Raw genomic sequence first — 20,219 nt, 5'->3', positions numbered from 1 at the left:
GTGGATAATATTCCTCCTATTATTGCTTATTTACAATTGCTGTTTAATAAAATTAAAATTCAATTTACAAACGTGATCACAATGACTGGCAGTTACTGCATATCATATAGTGAGCGGTACTTTACTATGGCAAATCCACCATAACGTGATTTGATCGTACAAAGAATCAATTGTTAAGACTGATACTGCATTTTTAATTATTTACATGAAACTTTGCATAATTGGGGCAGCTGCTTAATCAGGCCAAAATGCACTAGTCCCGATGTGTCCCAAATCTGTAAGGCTTCGGCTGTTTTGGAGTAATAAAAAAAAAAAATAAAAATAATCCACTGTATCTTAACTTTTAAATAAATGACAGCTTAACCTTTTGGCAAAGTCATTTGTCTGAAAGTAATTCAATACTGGGCACTCATTGAGAAAGCATTAAGACTACTATATTAACCATGCAGTTTAACTACTGCTCTGACAGCTGCTTTGTGAATGTCAGCAAACACCTAGTGGAAGTGGGTGGCAGCATCTGTGTACTGATGTGGGGTTTACTTAAAGATGTAACTACCATCAAGGGTAAAGTGAAGGGCTTTTGCTTTCGTCAGTGATTACAGTGGTCTTAGACAGTTTTTAATTTCTATCCAGTGGAACCAGTTGTTGATGTTACCATCATCAAATTCTAAATGGGAAGCATTCCAGGAAATAATCATAGAACCACTAGGTGTTTCATACCAACTAAGAAATACCATACAAGGTTTAGACCTAAATGAATGTCAGATGAGCTGATGAGACTTGTTGCAGAGAAGGAAAATGCATGGGTCACATATGAATTATCAGTTGATACAGAAGCCTACACTAGATATAAACTAGTCTGCAATCAAGTCAAAGTATGTTAGGCAAGGCAGATTATGAGAAATCTTGGGCAAAAGATGTAAAGAAAAATAGCAAAAGCTTCTTTTCTTATGTAAATACTAGAAGGAAGGTCCTGCTTAGGTTGATGACAAAATGAATGAGTACTTTGCATCTACATTCACATGTGAGGAATTCTTTAGGGGAGTAGATGCCAGAAGTTTATCAAAGTCTACTAGGGAGACTACAGGATTTTGTAATAACTGAGAAGAAATTGAAAAAGAAAAAAAGAAATTAAATGTAAGAAATGCACCTGGGATGGTGGGATCTATCCAATTATATTATAATTATATACAGCAAAGGAAGTAAAACGCACCCTTAGCCATAATTATGAGAGCATCCTTGGATTCTGGGGATGTCACTGTGGACTGGAGATTAGCATTAGAATTAGTAGCAGCAAATGATGCAAGAAAACAAGCTTATACAGCATTAGGCAAAAAAATAAACCCTCCCATTTCACCAATTTATCACCTCCAATAGTTTGTCTAAATCTTCCTTGAATTTATTTAACCTATCAACTTCCACAACAGCAGGTGAAAGTTTGTTCCATCAATCAACCACCCACTGGCTAAAGGAAAACTTGCTCACATCTATTCTGCAACCATCCTTCTTCAATTTGAATTTGTGCATCCACCACATGCACCTTTCTCATGCATGTAGTCTGAGTAAGAGGAAGAAACCCATCAGTATTGAGCTTGCTCAATCAATCCAAAGCCTTAAACACCTCAATCAGATCACCTCACAGGTGCCTGGTCTCCAGATGCTGCAATCTGCAAAACTGAATTCTTTCTTGGTAAGAGCACCCCTTCGTTCCACTCACCAATCTCATTGTCCTTCTCTGTACTCATTCCAGTAGCTCTATATACTTCTTAAAATGAGGCCTTCAGAACTGTATGCAGTACTCAAGATGTGACCTAGCCTCCTGTATATCATTGACAAAACCCCATGAGCTGTCCTGGCAGTCTATCCGCATTGCTCGGAGAACTTTATATCACAATTACCCGCAGGTCTTTTTCATTTTCCACTACCCTAAGTGTAGTACCACAAGTTGGTACATTAATTTGGGTTTACTGCTACCCATAAGCAGTACCTTGCATTTGCCAATGTTAAACTTCAACTGCCATTTCTCAGCCCATCTACCTAATTTTTCTAATCTTGTTGCAGTAGCTTATCCTGATTACCATCCTTTGTATTACCTTCAAAACATTAAGCCTTATGTACCTTCATTAATATCATTAATAAATATAGAAAACAACAATGGGCTCAGCACTGAACCCTGAGGAATCCAACTACTAACATTAGTCCATAAAGAGTAGCAGTATCAATTAATAACCACTTTGAGTTTTCTCTCAATTCACCATCCTTTATCCAGAGCAGTGACTTGCCCTTAATGCTAAACTGGTCCAATATGTATAGCAGTCTTTTATGTGCAACAGAATCAAAAGCTTTCTGAAATCCAATCGTATGATATCAAAATTGATTTCTGCATCCAGTTCCTTTCTTATTGCATCGTAGTCTCCAATCAGATTGGTCAGACAAGATCACCCATTAACAAATTTATGCTGACTTCGGTATAATTGTATTTCTGTCTAGATGGTCCCATGATGCCATCCAGAGACTCCATATTTTTCCTGGAACAGAAATTAAGCTAACAGATTTGTAATTACTTATATCATCTTTTGATCCCTCCCTCTTTGAGGTGCCTCCGTAGCCAGGTGGGAAGGAGCAGCAGTGCATAGCACACGTTTCTTGATTAGACCGGGGTTTGAGCCCGTCACCACCAAATACGGAGGATGCGGAAAGGTCAGGGAATGACCACCGCATATTCCCGGAGCAATATGGCCTTAGTTGCTAATGCTCCTAAAAACCAAATAACAAACAAACCTCCCTCTTTGTGAATTAGGGATACATTTGAACATCTACAGCCCATAAGGACCTCTCCCAAATCCAAAGATATTCTCATAATTTGTGGCAAAGGAACTGCATACCTCCTTAATATAATTGGATAGATCCCATCCATCACAGCCACCTTTCTTATGTAAAGCTTCAACAGTTTCTCTTCTATTTTCCTCTAATTTACCATAAAATCATTTAGCTCCCTTTAGATTTTGATGAACTTCCAGCATTCTCCTCCATAAAGAAAAACACATGAATGAATGCAGATGCAAAATACCTATTCGGTTTTTCAGCAATCTGAAAAGGATCTAACAGTTAAACCATTGACATCAAGTGGACAATGTGATTCAACCCCTTCCTTCTACTGTTAATATAATTTAAAAACATCTTTGCTGCTTTTCTTGATCTTGCAGAGAAAAAAAATAACCTCCTTTTTGACTTAATTATACAGATTATTTTATATCTACCATAGGCTTCTGTATAACCTGATAATTTATATGCATCCCATGCATTTTTCTTCTCTGCCACAAGTCCCATCAAATCATCTGACATCCATTTAGGTGTATGCCTGGAATGGTATTTCTTAATGTGGAAATCCAAATAGCTTCTACGATTACTTCCCTGAATCCTTCCCATTTAGAATTTGCTGTTGGTAATATCATCAGTCAGTCCAATTTATAGAATTCAAAAACTGTCTGAAACCACTGTTATCACCCTTACGAAAGAAAAGTCCCTCCTTTTACCGTTGACAATAGTTATATCTTTAAGTAAATCCCACATCAGCAAACTGATTATTATTGCCTTCCAGAGGGTGTTTCAGGGAAGGTTCTTAATGAATGAAGAATCGCTGATGATAATCAAATCAAGAATACTGATTCCTTATGCTTCATCAAATTTATTTATTATGCTCCTAGCATTTAAACATGCACCTGTCCTTACCTTTAGTTAGCCTAACATGGCCCATCTATTTACTTGTTTCATAAATGATCCAAAGCAGGGCATTAAATACCCAACATGTTACTTTCCCTTCTGCTACATGTTCCAACAGAAGCAGTGCAAAATCACTTTCACCTCTGCCTGCAGCTATTGTTAATCTATTAATCTGTGTATCCCCCCCCCAAGCTAGCAGTTTTCCAACACACCTAACACTGCCTCGATAACATTAGCAAATTTTCTTGCACTCTTTCTATTTAAGTGTATCCCATCCCTGTAAAAAGTCTTTCCTCTGTTAACAAGCACAGAATGTGCAAGAAAAATTCAACTCCCACGAGCCTTGCACAGTCTTTCCAAGGCCGAATTAACTGACAAGGCTCTCAAACATATACTTCCCTCCTATCGTGACTGGACATGATTGCAGACACTTTCTAATTTAATCCTAACTCTGACTTTTTACCAACATTGCCCCATTGTTAAGTAAATCCTAAGATCTCGTACTCTTAATATCATTAGTGTCCAAGTTAACAATATCACCTTCCATGCTCTTAAAAGATGATATCTACTCTAAAACATCATCTACCTTTGCCCCCTGGCAGACACACCCTGGGCCTATTCTACCTATCCTTTTAGCAAAATATATTTTCCATTTCTCTGCAATAGTGTCTCCGACAATAACTGCCTTCTATGTGACCCAGGATGTTCTATCTTGAGGAAATACCAGGTAGTTATAAAATAAGTTTCCCTATTCAGGAGACCCTAGTGTCAAAATGGTTAGAGATAGCTGTGAAAATTGGTGGGTATGTCATTTAGAGTATGGGGAAGGGATTTGTACAAAAAAAAATATATTTGTTCAGATTTCTGCCACGAGGGGAGAAATTGGCCTGTAAACATGAGATGGAATACTTAACTTAGGATTAGATTTTAACATCAGAACTTAGAAATCTACAGATATTGTTCTATATGCTTTAGTTCATTTGAGATGCCACTGTGAAAACGGAGGAGTGCACGCAACACAATTTGATGTAGCGACTCATTGGGGATGTTGGCTACATGCTGTTTAATGCTTGCTTTCAAATCGACAAGCATCTGTATGCTGCCACGGTAAACTCTGTCTTTCAGGTATCCCCATAGCCAGAAATCACAAGGATTGAGATCTGCTGATTGGACTGGCCAGAACTGCAGAAAGTCTCTAGAAATGATGCGATCATTTCCAAATGTTGAACGGAGCAGTTCCTTCACTTGTCAACCAATGTTGGGAGGGGCACCATCTTGCATAAACACTATGATCACCAAGCATTGCCTTTCTTGCAGAGCGGGAATAATGTGATCTCTTAGAAGAGTGCAGTACCGTGCACTAGTTACCATACACCTTACGAGGCCATGAGGTGTAGATTCTTCAAAGAAAAATGATCCGATTATAAACTCAGCTGTGAATCCACACCATACTGTAACGTATGGACTTTGTAGTGGTCTTTCATGCACAGCAGATGGACAAGAGGTTCCCCATATTTGGCAGTTTTCTGCATTTACAATTCCATGAAGAGTAAAATGTGCCTCATCAGACCACAAGATCATTCAAGCCCATATATCGTCAGGTTCCATACAAGCCAGAAATCGTAGAGCAAAGTATATTTGATGTTGCTGATCACAAGACTTTAGTCCTTGCACATAAATCTTGAACAGGAACCAGCGTAACATTATTCAAAGCACTTTATGTACAGTAGACCAAGGAAGGTTCAAGTCTCTTGACACACCCCTAGCACTACTGACTGGTAGTGTTTTGCATTCTGACCATCGCAACCACCACTTCATCCACTACCTCCATTCCAATAAGTGGTCGTACCCTGCCTGGAATTACACCTAACTCCCCAGCCGGTCACTTCAGATTTCTTTATTAGTTTTTGAAGCTCCACTAACATCAACAGTCCTTTATGCAAACCTTTAAGTTTCCAATATTCACATAGCGCTGCATTAGCATTACTATTATTCTGGTAGAACAGTTTTACTAACAGAGCACGTTCCTTTTTTGTAAGAGCCATAATGGTTATTGGTGGTGTTGGCCTTTCTGCTTTTATCTAACAGGATGTCATTTGCGTAAACAGCATGCCTTGAAGTAAATGACAACTTTTACATATGTGCAGCGCTGTTTTTCTCCTGGTGGCAGAAATTAACTTTTTTTTTTTCTACTACAAATCACTTCCCCGTACCCTAAATGACATACCCACTGATTTTCACAGCACTAACTCTAACCAGTTTGACACTAGGGTCTTCTGAATAGGGAAACTTATTTTATAACCATCCGGTATATCAACATACTGATTAAATTCTACCAACAGCACAAAATTCAGTCAGCACACTGATATCAAACAGTTGTCAATTTTATTCCTTCACTTTTATGGCATTCATTTAATGCCAGCTTAAAAATGACTGAATACATATGTCACAGAAAATCACTTTGGTAATGTTTGATGCTTATATGCATCAGAAAATGCAGTAAATATTAGCATACCTAACATTTTTCTGTTTTTTGGATTTCTGTTTGGATCATTTGTTAGACTTCAATTGATTGTGAATGCTGCAAGAGAGAGATACTGTAGCAAACTATCCATCTCTTCAGATGTGGAGTCAATTTGGTTCAAAACTATTATTCTCCAAATATTCATTATCCAAATATAATTATATTAGGCTGCATTTTACCAAATTTATTAATCAAGTCATACAGCTTCTACTGTAAGTGCAACAAATATTTGAAACTGTACTATTTCATTTAATTGTAGCAGCATATAAATCACCTTGATGCTGATTTTTTTATTTTATTTTTTTTTCTATGTATGTATAAAACAGCTTACGGTAAAGTTTTACTGTGTTGACAAATTTTAACATGTATTGTCTTTTGCACTTTTCTCTCACTGGGCTCTTGTTGATTGACAATTACTAATTTATTGATAGGGAAGTGTTTCGGCTTGCATTTCCAGACACTATTGGCAAAATGAATTAGGAATCGAAAATGCATGTTGGAGAGGCTCCTGAATGGATGGATGGATGGATGGATGGATGGATGGATGGATGGAAGAGGCTTGAATTCCAATAGTACAAGCCTTATCCATCAAACCAGGAGCCTTTCAAAAAGGCCTGACAACAAAAAACAGTGACTTCTCGAAATATCAACTTTCATATGGTATATTAGTACTGCTTAAATCCATCATTCTTGTAAGATGAACAACCACACAACATACCTCTTCCAAATAATTTGTATGCTCACATGTTTATCGTGGCCTTATTTATTAATAAAAATAAGAATAAAATTCCTAGTTTAAGAGTTTTTTTACTTTTTTTTGTGACCAATAAAAAGATGGAGAAAAAACATTTTTGCAAAAAAAACAGAAACTCTATGATGCCAATTGTAGTAGTGCAATGGCAAAGACAGAGAAGTATCAAAATGAGTAAAAAAACCCTGATAAATCCAGAAAGCTAGCAGCTGCATGCATGTGCACACAAGTCTGGTTACTCTTTTTCAAAATGTAGCTAATTATAAACTTTGGTAGAAATATTTTTGGACCTAAAGCCTATGTTGCATTGATATATCAGCAGCAATAAAACAGTTATAATGAAGTTGAAACTCCTCTGGCCCCAGTGACTATACCAAGGATTAATGGAAACTTCTTTGCAATACATCACTCAGTATCTTAGTTGACCATCCTTGTGGAAATAAAGTTAATGGTAGCATTATAACAGTAATGTTAACAAAATAACTAATATCCAAGTAATAACAACCAATTACAGTATTACTACTTACCATAAAATCTAAACAACCTTGACATATAATGTAAATTACACTTTACATTCCAGTTCTGTAAATCTTCTTGCCGTTTCTAAAAAAAAAAAAATAAAAATCTATATTCAAAAACAGATTTTTTTTTTGAGTAGAGGCAACCACCAACCATTAAAAAGACCACTGTTTTACATAAGTGGCTAGTGGCTGTCCTAGACTTCTTTCGCTGTAACTCAAGTTACAGTGAAAGTTTTGGAATCTGCAGCAAGTGCTTCTTCACAAGGATTCTTAATTTTGTGCTGTACTTTAAGACCATGTTTCTGTCGACATACCAAGGTTTCATCGGATATTAGAGATCGCGGCTTAATTACGAAGGAATGGTGAGTCTACTGTGAAAATTCGGTGCAAGTTTGTTTAGTAATAATTGAGATATTACTCCGTATATGTTACAACTGACTTGTGGCATAGGCTTGTGTTGCCATAATATTAAATATATGGGTGGGTCTGATGGCACATAAGCTTAGGCTTATGTCGTAACAAAACTTTTGTTGTCATACCAAGTTTTAGATAACTATACATGAGTTTGACTTCCAAAGTGCGCAGTTGTATCATATAGTGCTCCACGATTCAGTAGTATTTCTTTCAGAAGCAATAGTAGTAATATCGAATGTTTGATACAGATGTACTCACCACACCTAGCTGAACAGGAAGATGGACACTTCATCACAGCATAAACATCGCAATTATGTATTTTACAATTTAATTTTAATATTCAAATACAAAGTGGAGAACGGCCGGACACCACGGCCAGCCGCAACCACTGTAGAGCCCTGTAGAGGTACGCTACTTTCACTGTCAGTGTCAAATGATTACGTCATGACCTTTGTGTAAACCAATACTAAATAACTCAGCCTGAAATAAACTTTCTGCAACTGTACTGCCTGATTTGAAAAGATATTTTAAGAAAACTACAGAATGCCACCTACTCACGCTAAACAAACCTGCCAGAGCTGTTTCCGGAAAGTCATATACACAGTGGTGTGCAATGGTCGCTGCATGGATTCTTTGCAAAAAAATGTAGCAAAGTAAAAGTCTCAAGGCTGTGTAGTGCCTCCTGGGCCGCATATGCCTGTGCTCATTGTGGGAATGCAGTGCCTACACTAGTTAATGCATCACCTGACCATGCCTCTGTCCCCCCCCCCTCACATGTACCCCAATAACTCACCGCAAAATCACATATACTACCCATGTAGATACACACAATAAAAATAGTGCAAAGGGGGATGTGCATCAGCCAGCTCAAATAGATAATGCTAACAGAAAAATAGTGCCCACGACAAGATTACGAAGTATGAAGGAAGCAACAACACAAATGTCTGCACACCCGACTCCTAGTCAAAGATGTATCGAGTTGCAAACTTCTGTGACCATGAACCTGTATCCTGCCATAAACACCGAATATACACAGCTATCTGAAGTGCAAGGCGACGACTGGCCAGCCCAATTACATGCAATACTCAGTATCTTTAAAGCATCTATAATCCAAACTATTGAAAAGAAAAGAAAATGAAGGAATTGTGATGTCTGATTACCACCTCACATCCCTCTCAGAGCAACAGCTGCCCTAAATGTCTTACACTTCATTCTGCAACTGAGATACCTAGTGAAAGGTCACAATATAAACCTGTGCACCTGACTAGCATTCAAGGTTCCTCTTCAACCCTTTCCAGTAATACAGATCACCAGTTAGATAGAAGAGAAGTCCCTACTGAAACTCGGTCTAAGTCTAGTCAATCGAATCTGAGAAAAACATCAAGCATGCAGCATATTCACGTAGCTCAGAAAGATGCCACAGAATTCCAGCCTGCCCACAACTCATCTTTTGATCAGCCCAAACTGAATATACCATCTGCCCAACCCACAGGGTTCCAGTCTAAGAAATGTGACAACACCCTCACTAAGCCAATCGACAGACCACCTATCAACTATCCCCTCAGACCACAACTGATCAAATTACAACAGCCTTCAGAGATGAGTGGCAACCTGATGTCTCAGTGGGACAGCTCCCAGCCAAATATCAGAGCTATGCCTCCTTCAAGCTCAAATATGACTCAGAACAGTATCACAACATCAAAAGCCCATCTATATGGCCATTTGGAACCATCATATGCCCCTTTTACAGGAGAGCAACAGGCCATAATGACACACTGAGAAACACAAAGGCCCCCAGGAAAGACAGCTGACTCGCCTATAGCTGCAATAGCAATCAATCCATTAAAAAGATAGATGCTCCAGTACACGCTCACCTGTCACCTTGCCACCCGAGTTGCCTCCCTGTAGGTTCTCTTGAATGACAACCTCAAAACATAATCAAACTGAGATGCTTATCACTACCAGAATCACATTAAGGGAAACAGCCCTTCCTCAAAAGAACCAAACGACAAGAGTCCAGACAATTAAAAGAATCCCTTTGACCCCCCATGGTCACACTACTTTATCAGAACATCTGCAGTTTAAGGAATAAAATTGAAACCACTGACAAAATTTTGTTATCCAAAGAATCTGATGTGCTTTGCCTCACTGAGACCTAGCTAGAACCCAGTGAGCATTACATTGCAGCTATGACTCCAAGTGGCTATGGCTCTGTACTCACATCCAGGAATAATAAAAGGAGGGGAAGGAGGAACATCACTATTCTACAATCAATCCATCCTCACCCTTGAGAACAGAATCTGCAGTAACTCAGATGATTGAGGCACTCTACGCATTGCTTAAAATGAGGTCCATTTCCATTTACGTCATTGTCGTCTGCTTATCTCCCAATCTTACACCAGAAACAATGCAAAAGTTGACCAACTGGATCCTTCACTACCTCCAACACCTCGCCAATGAAAATTGTCTGTGGAGATTTCAACCTCCCACCATGTCTGGAACATATGAAAAGATTGCTTCTGTCACAGCTTAGTGTTGCTAGCCTTACTATAAAAAACGGAGGCTCCGCAAGGGGTGCAAACCAACTGGACCTAATTTTCACATCCGTTCCCTTGTATGCTCGAGACTCCTCAAGATGGTTACTTTAACTGTGACCATGACCCAATCCTAAAACAACTAGAACCAACAATCACAAGTTTCAACTCAAAGGGACAGGTGATACAAAGAACAATCTACAGTCCAAAATATCTGTATGTTTCCAGATGTGTTATAGCAGCATCTCTCATCCCATGGTATGTCCTTGAATCCTGTGACACCCTACTAGCGCTCGACCTGTTAACTCAATGGATTATTACGGTAGCTCAATACAATGCCTCAAAGACAGGCCCTATCAAACCCCACTCTAGAGCATGGTGGTACCCATATCTAAACTTCAACTAAAGCAGCAACTCCATAACAATGGAAGCAGTCAGGCAAAATTAACGATTGGATAGCCTTTTCAAGAGCCATTTTCAACTGCCAAAAATCCCAGGCCATCAAGAGCTATTTTGATCACTTGCTAACAATTGGTAAGATACCATACACAGAACAAACCACCAGTTTCCCAGAGCAACTCAACTCCCCCAGAAATGGATTGATTTCATAACCAGATTTGAAAACGTCGTAGGATCCAGCAGTAACCTTGACCACATATTCAATCATGACAAACAGGACTCTCTGACATCTATCACCATATCGAAACATCAAATCTTGGCAGCCTTGAATTCAACCCCATCCTCTACAGCTGTGGGTGCTGATGGAATACCACAGTTCATGCTGAGATGCCTGGGACCGTATATCTTCCAGCCCCTTGTTAGCAACTTCAATGCAGTGCTGACCAGATGCATCTTCCCCCATCAATGGAATGTCTATCTTATAAGTCCATATCCAAAAATAAGAATGCCATCATTGGAGAAATGCTTCTGACCCATCTCCAATTCCTCATGTCTCCTGAAACTAGTAGAAAGGATTCTCTTTCCAGCTCTAATAACTCACATACTTCCAGATGCCCCATCACAAATTCATTCTTCATTACCAAGTAGGTCCAGTATTACTAATCTCCAGTTAACATCACCCACATTATCCTTGCAACATTTGAGAGAAGAGAAAAACTCTTCATAACCTACCTCGAAATCACAGCAGCTTTTGACTCCATTCAAGTACCTGCCCTCCTACGACTACTTGAAGACCACTACTTCATAGGTGGGGATGCATTGCACTTCCTCTCATCACTCCTCAACCGTACCATCATACTCCATTATTCAAAAAACCTATACCAAGCAAATATCTACAGGAGTACCACAAAGGGGAGTCCTCTCTGGCCTCCTCTTTACTGTCATTATCTACCCTTTTTATAAGCCAAAGACCAGATGTATTGTCTTACACAGATGATTTAAAAATACTGACCACCATCCAAGCAAACACTCTCTAGGATCATAGAGGAAATTAATAGTGTGCTCTCCGCACTAGTAGGCTACCTTAAACAATTCAGCCTTAACATAAACCCAGCAAAGTCTAAGTGCATGCTCTACTCCCTGAATAAAGAAACAACAACCATCTCACCCAACATCAGTGGAGTATCCATCCCAGCTGTTCCATATCATTTAGATATGGGGGTTGTCTTTGACACAAAACTGACATTCAACCAGCATTACACTTGAAATGGAGAGTGAAACATTTGCATTATATCTCAGACAGGGTCAGCAACAAAATATGTCATGATATATTCCCCACTACTTTATGCAGCTGAAATCTGGGAGTCGGCAGCATCTATGATCAGGAAGCCTATCTGGGCAACAGAATATTGGCTCCTCAAATGGGTAACCTACAAGCATAGGTTACCACCCTAAATCATATGACTGAAATGGCCCAGGCCATGGGAATCCCCAGGCTGCCCTTTCTCATTGATGACAAAAGACTGTAATCACAGTAAAGATGTTGACCAGTCTGATCACGTCTCCTTCATTCTGGGATCTTTGTGGCTGGAGGATTCCACCTGCTCAGCTCAGATTTGGTTTTTAGGAGCATTAGCAACTAAGGCCATATTGCTGCGGGATATGCGGTGGTCATTCCCTGACCTTTCCGCATCCTCCGTATTTGATGGTGATGGGTTCGAACCCCGGTCTAATCAAGAAGCGTGTGCTACGCACTGCTGCTCCTTCCCACCTGGCTACGGAGGCGCCTGCTCAGCTCAGAGTCACCTAAACTATTTGCCCTCTTCATTCACACCTCCACTTATCAGATAGTTTCCTACCATATCAGATGGACGAACCCAAGACATCGATGCCGACCTTAAGAAATTTGCTGTCAAATGACGATATAGATGTGGGATGCTTGGCCCACACTCTGTACACCATGAACTGTCAGCTGCATCTGCCAATCACCAAACTGCTTAACTAAAACAGGGATTGGCAACCCCAGGAGACATAATGCCACCATCTTTTGACAAAGCATTACAACCAATTGCAACCATCTAGATGGAAGTGAAACTGCCCCAGTTGACCCCAGTAAGGAATACTCTACGTTAGTCCAGATTTGTGTGCAGAAGGAAAAGACTTCTTTCTTCACATCCAAAGACAGCATACCCTTCATCAAACTTGGAGATCCCTGTGATTAACTAATGAACATAACGGGAAATGAGCCTGGCACTGCTCTTGCTGCTCTCTTCCATGAACTGTGAAGACAATAGTCACTACTGTAAATTGTACATGTATCAGTTGTCATTTGGTTTTAAATTTGTATTAAATTTTGTATTAAAGTTTAATGTTCTAAATCTCATGGTCCACCATATTTGTAATGTGTAATTTGTTTAATGCCAGTTCTCCTCACCTTAATGTCTTATGTAAATTAACGGCACCCTATACCATTTAATGTCATCTTGTTTTGTTCTTTAATGTCTTATGTTATTTAATACCTCTTATCCATAAGCCCCTGGCCTTTTGGCCATGAAGGGAAAGTGAAACACTATTTAACCTTGGAACCAGTTACAATCAAATGTTGTGGCAATAAAGATTAAAGATTCTCACTCACACACACACTCTCTCTCTCTCTCTCTCTGGTAATGCTCAGATCATTATAAAATAAGTCTGCTTACTTTGTTTCATCACGTTTCATCTGAAGATTTCTGTTCACTGTAAGAAACAGAATATTTTTTTTAAAGGCAGTTTTTTATAAATATAAACTGTTAACAAATTATAAATTATATTACTTTATTAATAAATTATTAATATGACTGATCTATTCAATTATAACTTACCTCATAATTGCTATCTGATGTACAGTGCAAACTAATTATGAAGGCCATTTCAGAAGTTTTTAGTACAATGCTTTAATTATGAAATATTCACCTTGACTGGTAGTATGCAACCTTTGAACCACAATTAATATAACTATTAGCACGGCACAATAAACAGTTATTTCTTAGTTATTATGACAACCAAGAAATTCAAATTTCTATTATATTTTACAGGTCAACCTAGTGGCTGAACTGCCAATTCTTTGTTACAAAATCACTGTGATCTATATCTTTCAAGGATTAGCACAACTTTTTACAAAGGTATATGGACTCTCCAACTAAACTTGTCCTCTGCACCCTTCCCAACAGGCTTATATCCCCCTTAAAATGAAGTTTCCACACTTGTATGCTGTTTTCCACATGTTCGTTATTTCACCTCTGTTCAGTACAAGGGGATAACTGCTTCTTTATTGTTGCTGGAAAAGTTCCTATATATCATTCACAATTCCTGTATATCACTAACAACAGCTGTCCTAGCAGCCTATCTGCACTGCTTACACAGTTTACACTACAGTTGTTTTTAGGAAAAGGATTCTGCAAATCAAGAATTGAACCAAATTTTCAAAAATTTGAGTAGTTCAAAAAACCTGAAAAGGGCAACTTTCTTGTTGCAGCTCATTAGGTGCACAAAAGAAAGCTCCATTTTAGCCAAAGGTGGAAAGGAATTGTCCTACCATACACTAGGCAACACGATTTCACTGAGAATTTAGGGGATTGCAAGGAGACGAAAGATACAAGAAAGACCATGAGATCACAGAAGAAAGTTAACTAGTCAAACAATATTCCTAAGGAATTCTGTCCCTTGGCTCCAACATAACAGAATGTTGATACAGCAAATCAGTCATTTTTTAACTGATCAGGGGGAAAAAATACAGTGAAACATAGATCAACTATCCATTTCTTTACCTGTGTGGGGTCATTTTTATATACAGGGTGTCTCAAAAATATTGGTACAAACGTTTAGGCGAGGTAGGTAACATCTAAAGGAATGTGAATCGCATAGGAACCCATCACCGGAAACGTCACGGGAAAGTAGTAGCAGAGGCACAAGAAGCAGAAATGACACAAGACAGTAATTAGTGGCAAACATTTATTTGACATGATATTAACAATGGAGTACGAGATGGATGCATTTCATGATGTTACAACAGATGCTCCAAGGTTCCACCATGAGACATGATGCATGCGTGACACCGACGCAGCATGGATTGACAGACACGGTCAAACACACCTGGAGTTTCTTTGACAGTAGCAGCAGCACAGACGAGTCTCGCCACGAGATCCATTTCCATCTCCACAGGCGATTCATACATGATAGATTTGAGGGCCCCCCACAGAAAGAAATCAAGGCTCGATAAATCAGGTGAGCATGGGGGCCAGACAACGGGCCCACTACAGCCAATCCATTGATGCCCAAAACGCCTGTTCAAATGGTCACGAACACACCTTCCATTATGGGCAGGCACCCTGTCATGTTGAAACCAAATGTTGTGTCTCACATTTGCTGGAACATCGTCAAGTAACCCTGGTAGAACTTGTTCAAGAAAGATCCGATATTTAGCGGAGTTCATGCAGGATGGTAACAGATATGGGCCGACTAAGCAGTCACCGACGATACCTGCCCACACATTTATTGCAAAGCGATGTTGTGCCGCATGAGGGCACACACCGTGTGGGCCCTCTGCTAAATCCATACACTAGGTGCATGTCTGCCAGCTCACAGTTCGTATATCGATGCATGCTCTTCGTGCAACGACTACTGCTTGAATGAGTAAACCAGAAATTTTCCCTCTCGCATGTGACGTTTCCGGTTGTGGGTTCCTATGCAATTCACATTCCTTTAGATGTTACCTACCTCCCCTAAACGTTTGTACCAATATTTTTGAGACACCCTGTATATACATTGTATTTAACTTTTTTGCCTTAATTGCATCAATATTTATTTACTTAATTTTTCTTGGAAGTTGAACAGTTGATTGTTGGTGTATTGTAACAGGCAAAACAACTGAGATTAGTGTTTATTCATATTTATAAAATAAATATACTATGGTTCCACAATGTGTGAACTTCTTCCTACACCTCATGTGATTGACCATCAGAATAATGACTGATGTGTTAGATATGAATAAGGAGACAATTCGTTGAATTCTGCATGAAGATTTGGAAAGGTTAGGCCTGTGCAAAATTTGTGCTACATAGCCACGTGGAATGGCAGAAGCAGTGAAGCGTGTAATCGTGTAAAGACTTCACCCAGACTTGTCAAGATAATCCCAATTTCCTTGACTGTATTTTCACTGGAGATGAATATTGGATATTTCAGTACGACCCAGAGACAAAGTGTCACAGCATTCTGTGGACTTCAGAATTATCATTGAGGTCCAAAATATTTTGTTTACAGAAGTCCAGGATCAAGATGATACTGATCATGTTTTTCGACAAACACAGTGTGATTCACAATGAATTTGTACCCAAATGGGGTGAGATTCAAAGCTGGATTCTAACTACAGGTGCTTCAAAAACTACTTGAAGTGTATTTTGTGGGTGAGACCACAATTTCAAGAGAAAGGCAGCTAGTTCTTGTTGCATGACATTGACCCACCTATTTCACACTTATTACAAAGACATTTCTAAAGAAACATGGCAATGTATAGATCAGGGGTGGGCAACCTTTTTAAATGGTGGGCCAAATAAAATGTCTGTGAGGTACGGCACATACCAAATTTTTTTTTAGCTTTCCATGATTTTTAGTATTAAAATGATGTATAATGAAAAAATTGTCATAAACAGTTTTGTTATTTATTGGAATATGTATACATACTCGTACATATAATTAATTTTATTAATAAGAAAAACGAAATACAAATTCAAGATAAAATTACAAAAATACAATTATAGTATACAATTATAAAAAAATTAAATCGAAAATTATTATAATTGCAAAGATTTTATAAACCTTAATAATCTTAGATTTTCAATTATGCATTGCGATAGTTTCAATAAATACCTACATAAAAATAAAATGGTAAATCCTCACCAAATTATTTACTTTTATCCATTGATTATTCACTGGCATTTGCCACTGAAACGCACAATTCATTTTCACTGCAATCACATTCTGCAGAGCCGAGAGTCCAGGACCTACTACTGACTGTGTGTGCAGGTCTTACCAACATCGCCAGATGCTATGCTATGCTTGCTTACCATTTGGCAACATCTGCTTACTCAAGTCAGGATATATGACACAAATTCAAATGATTCATTATATGTCACTCAATCAAAATGTTAAAAACAATTTAATAACAGCATATAATAAAAATTATAATAAACATATAACAGAAAATATAATAAAAATTATAATAAACATATAACAGAAAATATAATAAAAATTATAATAAACATATAACAGCAAATATAATAAAATTTATAATAAACATAATTTGATCATATATATTCTTTTGCAGGCTGTTTATTATACATATTTTGAAAAAGACAGCAGGCCATAGGTTGCCCACCCTGATATAGATCAACCATCCACCCTACTCTCCTGATCTGACACCAGACTTCTTCCTATTTCCCAAAGTGAAATTTACTCTCAAAGGAAAAATTTCAGGATGTTGAGTAGTTAAAATTAAAATGTAACTGCCAAAATGAATGTCATCTCTGGATATCTTCGCTAACTCTTCAGAAACTCTTAGAACAATCTAATAAGTTCATTTCAATGAGATGGTGATTACTTTGAATAAAAATAAAACCATTTTGAGCTCCTTCACTTTGTGTTCTTGTTATTGCACCAGTCCAGGAACTTTACTACTACACCTTGTACATACTTGTACTATATAGATTTTTAATGTCTGAGAATGGCTCTTTTTTTTAAATTAACCATAAGAAAAATGCATATGAAATATCAGGCAACACAGATGCCTACGGAAGATATAGGCGCCTCCGTAGCCAGGTGGGAAGGAGCAGCAGTGCGTAGCACACGCTTCTTGATTAGACCGGGGTTCGAGCCCGTCACCACCAAATACGGAGGATGCGGAAAGGTCAGGGAATGACCACCGCATATCCCGGAGCAATATGGCCTTAGTTGCTAATGCTCCTAAAAACCAAATAACAAACGGAAGATATAAATTAGTCTGTAATAAAGTCACAAAGGACATTAGGCAAGCAAAGGTAGATTACAAGAAATCTTTAGCAAAAGATACAAAGAAAAACAGCAAAGACTTCCTCGCTTATTTAACCACTAGAAGGAAGGAGATAAATCAAATCGATCCATTTGATATCAATAGTTCGATTACTGACGATCCTGCTCATGACAAACTGAATGAGGTTGTCAGCAACATTCAAATTTACGTGTGAGAAATTCTTTAAGTGGAAACCGAGGTTTATTAAACTCTAACAGGAAGCTAAATGATTTTGTAATAACTGAGAAGAAAGTGGAAGAGAGATTGTTGAAGTTAAATAAGAAATGAATGTGGGGTAGATGGGATCTATCCAATTATATTAAGGGAGGCAGTGAAGGAAGTAAGCAAACCCTTAACCATAATTATGAGGGCATCTAGGGATTCAGAGGAGGTCTTCACGGACTGGAGATGTGATTGTATTCCAGATTAACAAATGGGTGGGGGATCAAAGGGTGACACAAATAATTAAAGACCTGTTAGTTTCAACTTCTGTTCCAGGAAAAATAATGGAACCACTGGTAAAGAAGTAATGCAGGACCATCCAGACACAGCATGGGTTATGGGAAAATCTTGTCTGACCAATTTGATTAGATACTACGATGTGGTCACAAAGGAACTGGAGGCAAAAAATAATTTTGATATCATATACTAGATCAGAAAAGCTTTTGATACTGTTGCACATAAGCGACTGCTGTAAAAATTATAGTGCAGCATTAAGGGAGTTGCTGCTATGGATAAAGGGGAGAAGACAGAATGGTTATCAATGAACACTGGTTTTTGTGGACTAATGTTATTAGTGGAGTGCTTCGGGGTTCAGTGCCAAGCCTGTTATCCTTTTCTATATTTATTAATGATATTGATGAAGGTATATCAGGCTTAATGTCCAATTTTGCAGATGATACAAAGGTTGGCAGAGTAGGTAATAATGGTATGCTACTGCAACAAGATCTAGAAAAATTAGGCAGTTGGGCTGAGAATTGGCAACTGAAGTTTAATATTGACAAATAAAAAGTACTGCATATGGATAACCCCAGTGTAACATATCAACTGTGTAGTACTACACTCAGAGTAGTGGAAAATGAAAAGACCTCCGAGGTAATTGTGCAGTCAGATATGAAGTTCTCTGAGCAGAGCAAACAGGCTGCCAGGACAGAAAATAGGGTTTTATCAATGATATACAGGAATTTTGCTAGCAGAGATAAGGAGGTGATTATCCCATTGTATAAGGCAGTGGTTTTCAGCAAGGGTGCCACAACAACATTCCAGGGGTGCCATGTAATTTAAGTTTAAGTTACTTAAACTTTTTTTTTTTTTTTTTTGAAATTTATATATTTATTTCATTATAAAAAGGTGTACGGCATCAATTGTACCGTATCTTTTTAATTTTGTGGCGATCTACAATTGATGTTTAGTACTTCTACATAAAGAATAAAATTATTACATAAATATATAAGTTGTATTATGAATTGTAATTTTGTTTATAATTATATTATTATAATAACTATCATACAACATATTTTTTAATATTATATATATATATATATATATATATACACACACACACACAAAGAGAATCAGATTATTAAAATGTCGAAACCACTGTGTTAGATATTTCTTTTGGCCTAGGGTGCTGTGTAAAAGCTACTGAGACACTAAGGGCACCGTGAACCGAGAAAGTTTGGGAACCTCTGGTTTAAGGCAACAATGAGGCCACATCTTGAGTACTGCATAGATATCTGGAGGCCTCATTTTAGGACGGATGTAAAGCTGATGTAACAAGTACAGAGAAAGGCAACAAGATTGGTGAGGGGAACAAAGGGGTGCTCTTACCAAGAAAGGTTTCAGTTTTGCAAATTACAGCATCCAGAGACTAGGCAACTGTGAAGTGATCTGACTGAGGTGTTTAAGACTTTGAATGGTTTGAGCAAGCTCAGTTCTGATAAGATTCTTCCTCTGACTACGCACATAGAAATTCAAATTGAGGAAAAACGGTTGTAGAATAAACATGCGGAAGTTTGACTTCAGCTAGCGGGTGGTGCTGGAACAAACTGCCATCTGTTTTTGTGAAACTTTTTTTAATTTATTTTTTTGCTGATGCTGTGTAAGTATGCATTCTAGCATCATTTGGTACTACTAATACTATAAGCATTTCAGAAACACTTATAAAATAAAACATATGCACAGATATAACAAGTTTATAATCAGATGCACAGATATAACAAGATTATAAACAGATCAAAATGGAAACAATGAGGAGATAAGAAAAATAAAA

The 20,219-nt window shown here is 38.1% G+C and overlaps 1 protein-coding gene across 5 annotated transcripts in view; it reads right to left on the bottom strand.

Moving 5' to 3' along the window:
* The window catches only part of LOC150084425 (oxidation resistance protein 1A-like), a 250,740-nt gene that overhangs the window by 212,340 nt on the left and 18,181 nt on the right, over positions 1-20,219 (bottom strand). For 4 of the 5 annotated variants that reach the window (XM_090376063.1, XM_090376059.1, XM_090376064.1 and 1 more), the window contains exons 2-3: positions 13,566-13,602; positions 7,526-7,601 (exon numbers count right to left, since the gene is read on the bottom strand). The gene's annotated coding sequence lies outside the window, so the exon portion shown is untranslated. Of the gene's footprint in view, positions 1-7,525; positions 7,602-13,565; positions 13,603-16,800; positions 16,820-20,219 lie in introns of those variants that run through there. The other variant, XM_090376062.1, reaches the window with a different exon arrangement.

Source organism: Mastigoproctus giganteus, chromosome 6, assembly GCF_048544385.1.
Source record: "Mastigoproctus giganteus isolate SK-2022 chromosome 6, ASM4854438v1, whole genome shotgun sequence".
Lineage (NCBI taxonomy): Eukaryota > Metazoa > Arthropoda > Arachnida > Uropygi > Thelyphonidae > Mastigoproctus > Mastigoproctus giganteus.
The sequence above is the reverse complement of the archived record's forward strand: the minus strand, read 5'-3'. Positions and strand labels throughout refer to the sequence as shown.